Consider the following 10,055-nt stretch of genomic DNA (forward strand, 5'->3'; position numbering starts at 1 on the left):
GGGGACTGCCAGGGGTGTCCAGATGTTTCTGTGTTAAACAGCGTGGCACAACACCTCTGCAGGAATTGGCAGACAAGAGTGTTTGCTTCTTGACTTGGACTGAAAGCTTTTGAGTTGGCAATATCAGGAAAACGTTACCACCGTCTGCAAACCAGAGAGAGCCCTGTCATGTCCATATGTGAGGAAAAACCCCTTCTGCTCATTTATTCCTGATTATTTTGTGGGACAGTGCATTTATTAAAATTACCAGTTATGAAAACAGTGAATGCCCCTCTGTTCCTTGCTGTAGTTGCTCACGAGAGTGGGGCTGAGTGGGAAAAGGAGTGGTCTTGGCAAACAGCTTATTAGTCTCAAATAAATTATTCAGAACACAGGTTTGGATACAGATTGCAGGGAACGATAATGGAGTTGGTTTTCTGAGCCTGTTCATGTTATGAAGACATGGAGTATGCTTTTCAGGAATTCACTTAAGTGGAATCAGCTTTGAATAACGTAGCCTGGAAGTAATATTGCTGCCATCCAGCTAGTATCTGTGGAACAGCATTCTCCTGCCTCCTGGAGCGCTGGTGTTGAAGATGGATAGATAGGGAGAATTTTATGGTTTGGCTTTTTTTTTTTTTTTTTTTTAATGTTTTAAAAAGGAAATTCTTTCTAAGCACTAGAGAGGGGCATGTTTCGGTCGAGATTCCCCCCCCGCCCCTCCCGATAGTGGACCACATCAGCATCCGATTTGGGTGCGTCATGTGGTTTCTCATGTGATGCTGGTCTCACTGCGCTTTGGAGAGTGAGCCTTTGTGACTCCGCACTCTTGGACAGTAGCATCCAGCAACACAGGAGACTTTGCAGGGGGAGAGGAAAAGAGACACAAACACACCCCCAGAAAACCCTCAAAGCCCAGAAAAATAAAGTTACAGTAATTTATTACAGTTATTGTTTCTTCTCAACTGTATTTTTAATTCTGGGTCTTCCCTTTTCTCTGTTCCTGCAGGCATAAAGCTGCACCGTTCGGAAGAAGCGAGATTGTCTTTACTTACAGCTCCGATGCTGCACCGCTCTCGACACAGCCTGGTTTTCCCCCCATTTACCTGGGCGGCTGCTGCTGTTTCTGCTGCTGGGGCTGCTGCAGTCTCGCTGCCTGTGCTTCACCCCGGCTTGGCTGACTCGAAACTCACTCGTCTGCACATTGCTAAGAAAGAAGAGCGATGGAGCCCTGTTTTTTCTGTTGGTTCTGGAAGCAAAGGGTTGCGATATGTGATGATTTTGGGGTTTTCTTTGGGGGGAGGAGGGGAGGAGAAAGGAGGGGTGTTAATCTAGGATGGGGTGGGTGAAAGCTTAAAGAAATATTATGTAAAGTAATCCAGTGCTCGATAAGGGCATCAGCAGCAAGAATCCAGCCTCTGCTGCTCCAGAGGATTAACATGGGGAAGCCACAGTGCTGCAGTCGGGTTTCACCTCAGCGTTGTGCTGGAGATGGAGCAATAAGGTATCGGTTGTGCCTGCCTCTTCAGGCAAAGCCATGGGAGCAGGAGAGAGCGAGCGAATGCAAATGCAAAGGAAGAAGAAATGCTACGTGCCGTTTGTCTGATTCTGTGCATTCTCACTGCAGAGAGGATGGCTTGATTAACAAAGCAACGTATGGACAGAGGGACTGTAAATTCTAGCTCGAACACTCCTGATGCTGTCAGGGAGGGAACTGATGAGCTAGGTGGCTGCCGCGATATCCTCAGGGAAAACAGCAGCCATGCACTCTGTGTATATATATTTGTATGTATGTGCTTTTGTGTGTGTGTGAGCATGCATAGACATGAAAGAAAGACATTTCTGACCAATTTACAGAGGAAGTTTGTTACTTTGCTGGGTCAGACTTGATTGCAGCTTGTATTTTCAGCTATAGCCCTACACCCATTTCCTGACTGAGGCAGCACTTTGCAAAAACAGATGGTAGGCAGAATTCTTTTAAGAAATGTGAAAGCAGATCCTTTCCGCTTAACACCTTGAAGCACTGAATCTTCTGCACTGTGCTGCAAGAAACTATGGGGTTTTGTTTTCTCCATTTTAAAATCTTTATAAACACAGCTGTATTCAGTATGGTGAAAAATTCTATACTGTAAATAGAAATGTGATCAATCTAATCAAAATAAATGCATCCCAGATGACTTCTAGACCAGCTGGCTACCACAGTCATCAGATGGCTAAATGCTCAACTGAGCATTTATATTCAGCATTATATTTACTTTTTTTTAAAAAAAAACTATTCAGCATCAAACTCTCATTAGAAGGTATTCTTCATCTATGGAGAAAAGGCAATGCTCGCATTTGGCAAAAGATTTATCTGAAATGTACCTGAGCGTACTTTTTATTGTTGAACGTGCATGGAGGAGACCGTGTTTTTAGAGCAGGTAGACTCGTCAGCGTGGGCATATTTATATTTAGTTTGGTAGGCAGCTCGGCTCGGCCACGTTGGAACAATGCAGAAACAGGGGAAACAAGTGCTGCACTGAGCTGCAGAGCTTGGCAGAGCTTCTAGCAGCTGCCTACCGAGAAAGAGGTTGGAGGTTTTTTTCCTCCCCCCCTTTTTTTTTCTACCCTTTTATACAAATCCATAGACCATAATGTCATCCTAAAATGTTCACGAGGGGATTTCCCAATAGTCATGGTGAGCTGCCCTGCAAGACGCCTGTCTGGTCCTTCCACTATTTGTTACCCAGCCTACAAAGGCAGCCCTGTGTGTTGGATTATATTTAGCCAGCTGTTGGATAACATTCTTGTGCTGGGGGCAAAGGAGTCTTATTACTCCCAAACTGTAGTTTTCTGTTTGCTTAAAGAAAAATAACCTTGGCATTACAGAAGGCTTTGCGAAGGGGTTTATGCCACTCCTATGCCTTTCTGAAACTGTCGTGTGCTTCTAACTCAAGGCATTTTAAAGCAAGCGCGGAGGAGGAAGAGAGACTTAACTCACAGCTTCAAAGCTGCAGAGACAAGCAAGATGTCAGCATCTTGTAATTAGGAGTCCATGGTTACGTCAGTGACTGTATCTCTCCAAGAATAGCTATGTGATGGGTGCCACGGAGCAAAGGAAGACAGTCATAACCTGGTTATCGAGCCTGGTTCAAGCAAGAAGGAGCAAAATGGATTAATGAATCTGCTGTGTTCCTAAACCAGCTGCGGATGGATTACATGTACAAGGCTTGCTGAATTCTGCGGCGGTGAAGACTGAATTATCAGTTTGCCAGAGGGCACGCGCTCACAAGTGGAAGTGTAAAACCTGCAGCAAAAAAAATGCAGATGAACCATCTATCCCAGCAAATGCCCTTCCTGGCTCCCCTGCACAGGCAGCTGCGTGACACGAGGCATGCTCCAAAGGGAGAGGCGGGCGAGCCGCAAGGAGGTGTTTAGAAGGAAGGGTGTAATTAAACACAAAGCAGGCATGCCGAAATTCTGTTCCGGCATTACAGATTCGATATGAGATACCACCCCAGAGAAGAGTGGCTGGGCTCTGGTGTGGTTTATATTAAGGCTTCTCTGGTTGGGGGAGCGTGGGGGAGGAGGGAAAGGGCTTGGTGCAGCATCTTGCAGCCACACAGAAGTCCCCAGGGCGGCTAGGGGACGCGGGATGGGCACGGCGATCTGCTCTTAAAGCCACATGCCCAGAGCCCGCCAGCAGCTTTCTGACCTCTGCAATTATTTTTAGGTCTGTGCAGGCAACTCGGCAGCGTTTAAGCCGTGGGATTGCAGGGAGGTGCTCAATCTGCTCGGCCTGGCTTTTCCTCGGCGGTAGGGCTGGGAGATGCGTGCAGGGCTTTGGTCAGCACCCCGCCACGATGTTCCCTGTGCCTGCCTCTCAGGGTGCACGCTGCCCCGTTGCTGGAAGCCTGGTGTGGTTCCCTGCTCCCAGCAGAAGTTGGATGCAGTTCAGCTCTGTTTATGCCACTCTTTAATTTAGCAGGATAGGTAGATTGCATTATGCAAATGGGGGTGGATGGTTGGTTGGGTTTTTATTTTTGGTTTGGGTTTTTGGTTTGTTTTTTTTTTTTGACTGTGAACACAAATTTGTAGGAGGAGATGACTCTGTATATTAAACCATTAGCTCTTTGAATGGTGTGTAGTATAATTTAAATATACTTACTTTAATTAATAGAAGGTTACAAAAGCTGGTGTTTTCTGGGGCTGTTTAATTTACATCTTAGGTTTAGTCAATGAGCATAACCTGCCTGATTAGAATAGTGTATTCTGTACAGCCAGCAGGGTGGAAGACATTATTTTGTTTGTGTTAGTTCAAACAGCTGGTCATTAATGCAGGCCCCATCTCCAGAGTGAAGTGCTAGTGGACATGAATGGCTGCCTGATTAATGCTGCCCCTCGACGGGTCCTTCATCCAGCAGCGATGCTCGCAGCAGAATAATGCAGCGTGATTTGATTGCGCCCGAACAGGGTAGTATGTCATTGTGTCACCGAGCAATCGAGGTTATTATGGGGCAGGGCAGACAGACGGGACAGTGGGGTTACTAGACCGTGGCATTTTTAGAAATGCAGGCCTGACCTACTTAGAGTTATTCTTGCTGGCTGGCAGCTGCCTGTGCCGCGCTCCCCCGATAGGCTGCGGCTGTTGCTAGGGGGAATTAGCATGAATTTTTCCACATACAGACTCGGTGATTGAATGATAAAAGCTGACTGGAATTAAAGAGATTTGGTTCAGTATTATGCAGATTTATCTCCCTCTTCCCCACACCCACCCACCCACCCCCCAAATGCATAAAAAGGAGCAGAAGCCAGTTTGTTTCCATTTATTTTTGACCTATTTTTTTTTCCAGGGGAGGGCAGAAGTGTTGTGAAATTTTGATCGTCATTTACTATTTAAGCTGTTGAAATGATATGACAGTGGGCATGCATCTTTAATGTAGGGGAGATTCAGACGCTGTCTCTTTGGAAGGGAATGAAATGAATATGTTTTGCGTTCTGGTCAGACTGCCGCCTCTTTCTATTTGAAGCTATGTCAGATTCCCTGGTCTGGAAAGGGGAAACATATCCCAGGTTTTATTGCATAACATTACTCTCGGCTACTTTTAGCTATCTGTGCTTCACAAAATTAGTCTGATGTTTATGCTGGTGGATGAAATTAATCCCCGGACTATGTCTCCTATATACAGAGACAGACGCCCAGGCTACGCTGCAGCCTCGTGTGTCGTGTTCATCTGGAAAGGTGCTCACACACTGCAGACCCACCAGGACTGCAAACCTCGCAGAGAACTGCTGCCCAGCCTCTAATCAGAGCAATTAGAAACCTTCTTCGGGATTTGGGAGTATTTTTCAAGCTTCGGTCTGAAGTTGGATTCTCTAGATGGACCTTTTTTATTTATCTACATCTGCCTAAAATAGTGTTATCTTTCAGAGAACTCTGTGCTCCCTCAGGAAGCAAATAAAAACAATACTCAGTGAAGAATCCTTTGATGTAATTATGAATATTTCCTTTGTTATTATCACTAATTATAGAAGATCTTTGTTTAAACCGCAATTCCCCTCTGTGTGATCCTTTACCATGCAAAGAAGTTACAATATAGTGCTTATAATTATAAATTAATTTTTCATGGAAACACATCGTGACATCATGCTTGAAGAATTGGGAATTTTCCAAGTAAGAGGCAGTTGGGGATGGGGGAGAGGGATCCAAATGTCTTTGGAATCACAAAATAAAAAATGTGTCTCGGTGCTAAATAGCAGTGAGCTCACTTGTGTCTGAAAAGGTTTCATTTGAAATACTGGGATGAACGAGATACTTTTTAGAAGTGTGTGAGCAGCCTGGATGTCTGGATGGATGGCCAGCAGCCTCGCTGGATGCAGAGCTCCCCTGCCTTGGTCCCTGGAGTTTCTTGGGAAGGTATGAAGAAGAAGCAACTGGAAAAGGAGACAGGCATTTGAATGTCTTTTTGTGGCCAAGGCAAAGCATTCAGTTCCTACAGATTTGAGTTTCCTATGTCTCTTTCCTGCCCTTGATTCATTACTGAAACTCACACCACTTCCTAGTCTGCTCCTTCCTGACGCTCCAATGGAATGACAGTTTTTTGGAGAAGTGAAAGTGAAGAGAGGCATCATTTGACCCCAGTAATTGTGTTCTCCTTGGTTGTCCCTAGAGGTGACTCCAGAAAGTGAAACAGCAGCTTTGGTCCCCCTTTTCTCAGCAATATTCTCTTGATCAAAGCCTGATCTCTTGATCTGCTCTCCTGCAGGATGCTGTCAGTGGCTGTGGCTTCCCACCTGGGCTGTGGTTTTCACATCGGTCTTCCAAACTTATCCCTGTGTTGTGCTGTCTGCTGAGCTTCTCCCCAGTTGCTTTCCCCGTGATGAACTAGTTCAAGTGATCAGACAAAAGGGCTGGAGCATGGCCAGGTTTGACCCATCCCTGTGCCTCCTCGGTGGTAGGTACCCAGGTGGGCAACCTCTTTGCTGACAGAAGGGAAGTACTGGCATGGAATTCAGTCCATTCCTCATGCGAGGAAAAGCCAACTTTGCTTTCAGGATGCTAGGTAACAGCCAGCCGCTGTGTGCAACTGTCTGTTAAGTTCTTGCCCTCGTTCGTTGTAGCCAGGTTAGTATCATCCAGTTCACCTGGGATGTTGGCTAACTCATCAAATCAAAATGAGGGTGCAATATTGTATTAATTTCAGCAGAAACTGGTTTTATAAAAAAAATTATTTGAGTGTCATGCTATTTTGGTATAATCCCACTAAGAAAGTGAGAGTCCAAAGAAAATCAACAAATGATATAAAGCATATACTCTGTGAAGAGAGTTGTATCCTTGATGTTTGTTTGGGATTTCAATGCAACGAATGTTCATAACAAACATCAAATCGGGCAGTTTAACAAACTATCAAGTGACATATTAAATATAAAAAATGCAGTGCACCAGAAATTGTGTTCAGCATTAGGTTACTTTTCTGAAAGTCTCTTTAATGGGAATTATTCCAAATAAATGAATGTGTGAATAATCTGATCATAATGCTTCGAGTAATTATAAGTAGGAGAAATACGGAGTTAATGAAACAAAACCAAAATCTGAGCTCTGTGTGTGTGTGTATAAAGCATAAGAAACAGGACACCAGAGGAGTTTGAAATACATGTTGGTGTTGAAAATATTGTCAATTGTGCACATTCCTTTGAAAAAAACATGTTAATCATTTTCTGATGATCTCCTCTGAGGTTTCTATTGTTGCAACAACTTACACCTCCTACCTTAAAGTTGCTTACCTGCAAAAGATTCTTATATTGTTCAACATTCTTGTACTATGACCTCTCCTGTGAGCTCTGAAAGATCTGTTATGCTGAGTTTCATGCTCTAGTGTGGCTAAGTGAGTGCTGATTTACTGGTAGCATATGCAGGCAGTAATTTATTTTTTTTCTTTCCCAGCAAAGGACCCAGAATCCTGCCTCCATTTGCGGCTGTGAGCTGGCTGTGCTGCCTGGTGTATGCATGACCTCAAAGCCTTCTCCAGTCATAGATTTGTTGTGCGTTTTGTGATGTCATGGAGACTTTCTGTTTTTCTGAAAACAATCAGCGGATAGAGGATACAGAGTGACACATCTAGTTTCCCATGAAGGGATTACAGCCGCAAGGAGGGAGTTGACTACCAGCCTTCACCTCCTGCCAGGGCCATAAAGATCAGTTCTTCTGCAGCAAATGTGTTTCAGTTCTGATTTCAAACCAAAAGTACAAGGAATTGTATCATATTTCTTAAAAGACTGGCAGTTGGCACATTCCTTTTATTGCAATACAGTAGGGAATACAAATGTTTTACAAATTAAAATAATCCTTACAAGATTTTTTCTGTGATCCATTAACATGGAAACAAATTCAGTAACATACTATCACCAGCCAGGAGCAGCATTATTGTGGCTCCAACATTCGTGCTTTTCCTGCATCCATGGATGCGTGTGCCTATACGTTCAGAAATGCTGTATACATGTAGTGTGTGTGAATGTGTATACAAGGTGCAAACATAACTCACACAAATACAACACTGAAGCAGGTAACATGTAATCACGGTTGACTCAGGGCAGTACCAAAACCTGTGCCCCTAGATGTGTGGTGCTGGTTTATGTATGGTGAAAAGTGGCTTGTCGTAAAATTCATGCAGCTCTGGCATGTGGCATAACAATTGTGTTAATGCTGTCATCCCATTCACCACCAGCAACAACAAAAAAAATCATGCTGTGTAATACAAAGATAACAGAAAAGGATATTGTGGTGAAAAGTAGGGTGTACCCAGACAGATGGGTTTTGTAACCACTTGCACCCTTTTTGTAGTCAATAGCAATGTAAAATGAAATGTGTGATGGGCTGTTTAAGAGGGAGAGTTATATTTTATATTAGCATTAATTCTTCCCTCCTGCTCTTTGGCCACACCTACTTCAAAAGTGAATCCAGACTCAGATCTTGACAGAGATCGTGACCCTGTTGAAACCAATGGCTGTTTTATCCAGGAATTCAGTGAGGCTAGGCTTTCATCTCTGGTATTTTCTCCTGAACATGTCTTTTTTTTTTTTTTTTTTTTTCTTTTTCTTTTTCTGTCCTCTTGCTCCAAAGTGTGGTGTTTCTATTTCTATTTTCTCCCCCCTTTGAAAATGCTTTGAAAGCTTACTTTTTTTTTTTGCAATATACTATAAATTTGCTCCTGAGTATGACAAAATGTGGGGAAACATCATCACTCCAGTGCTGAGCAGATAAGGTTGAGTTGCGGTTAGTCTCCATAGTTATGTTTTCTAGTATACTTGTGCTTTCATCATAAAATGGCTTTAGTTTGATGAAATGGAATGACCAGTAAAAAAGCAAATACACCAAGGAGAATCTAGTCTCTAACAGGCTGCAGAGGCTCAGGTAATGAGATGGCTTGTGTCTCGACCTACAGAGCTAGGGCTCATAGAAATGTAGAGGGAGGCAGAACACAGTAACTTTTAAAAAGAAATACTTGCTGTGTCTTTGGCAACTTATGCTGTTATCATCATTGGATTAATGGCAGATTTCTTTTTCTTAATGCTTTAGTGTTGCACAAATAGTACTCCCACCAATATTCAGTGAAGTCGTTCATTTGAAGGTAGGTATACCACAGCTGTGTCGGGGTTTGTCATATTTTTCTCTATTATATACATACACAGTAATTAGGCTTTTCTGAGGTCAAAGGCTTTTTTAGTATTTCAAGATTTTTGAAATAATGGCAGTTAGAGGACATGGGTGATGGATTTTGCGCAGTATTTGTATCATTCAGCAAACCTGTAGAATGGAGGAGGTGGCGCATTGTGCTGCGTACTTGGTTTGGTTATGTTTGAAACAAACAGCTGATGAATTTTAGTTTAAATTTCCTGACCATGACCTCCAACGATGGCAATGTGCTGTACACTTCCCCTGCAACTCCTGTGTGTCTGCACAGGCACACGTGCACTATTTTAGGTGAGCTAAAATTGCTAGTGAAGTCATCTCCAGCAGGTCTTCATATTACTCCTTTGAAACTCAAACCTACGGTTGTTTACAAGTTACAGATGAGACCACAGGTTCCATTCTCCATATTCCCTGCTCCCCCAGCAATGGATGGTAAGATTATGTCCCTTCGTGAGTTTATAGATAAATCCTTTTTATAAAGGACCAGAAATTCCAGTGCACTTCAGTGCCCTATTTGCTCTGTCACAGCCAGTTGATCTTGTTTCCATCAAGTGTTTTCTGCTAACAAGCACACTTGTCTTCACATTGGACTTTGATTTCTTGGCATTATACTCGCCTTTCCCAACTTTTCTGTGGTTGTGAAGAGATGCTTGCAAATGTGAAAAAATAGTCTCCTCTGGTTCCTATATTTGTAGTGTCAGTTCAGATTTCATGAGTTTAACTTAAGACATGAAGATTAAGCACTGCCCTCCAAAATGTTTTCCCTTGTTTTATGGAAGTAATCTCATTTCTTTTAGAAGAAGCAAGTGAATGGCAGGCCAAGGAGACCAAGGGGACAGATGATGTTTGATTTCACAAACCAGGTATTTGTGTTATGGTACGTTCCTAAGAAGCAAGACAGGGAACT

The 10,055-nt window shown here is 43.3% G+C and overlaps 1 long non-coding RNA gene across 3 annotated transcripts in view; it reads left to right on the forward strand.

Annotated features, from left to right (window-relative positions):
* The window catches only part of LOC114011669 (uncharacterized), a 268,684-nt gene extending 263,172 nt beyond the window's left edge, over positions 1–5,512 (forward strand). For all 3 annotated transcript variants that reach the window (XR_008746639.1, XR_008746640.1, XR_008746638.1), the window contains one exon: positions 989–5,512. This is a non-coding gene — a long non-coding RNA (uncharacterized LOC114011669). The remainder of the gene's footprint in view (positions 1–988) is intronic.
* Positions 5,513–10,055: the final 4,543 nt, after the last annotated feature.

Source organism: Falco peregrinus, chromosome 3, assembly GCF_023634155.1.
Source record: "Falco peregrinus isolate bFalPer1 chromosome 3, bFalPer1.pri, whole genome shotgun sequence".
Classification (NCBI taxonomy): domain Eukaryota; kingdom Metazoa; phylum Chordata; class Aves; order Falconiformes; family Falconidae; genus Falco; species Falco peregrinus.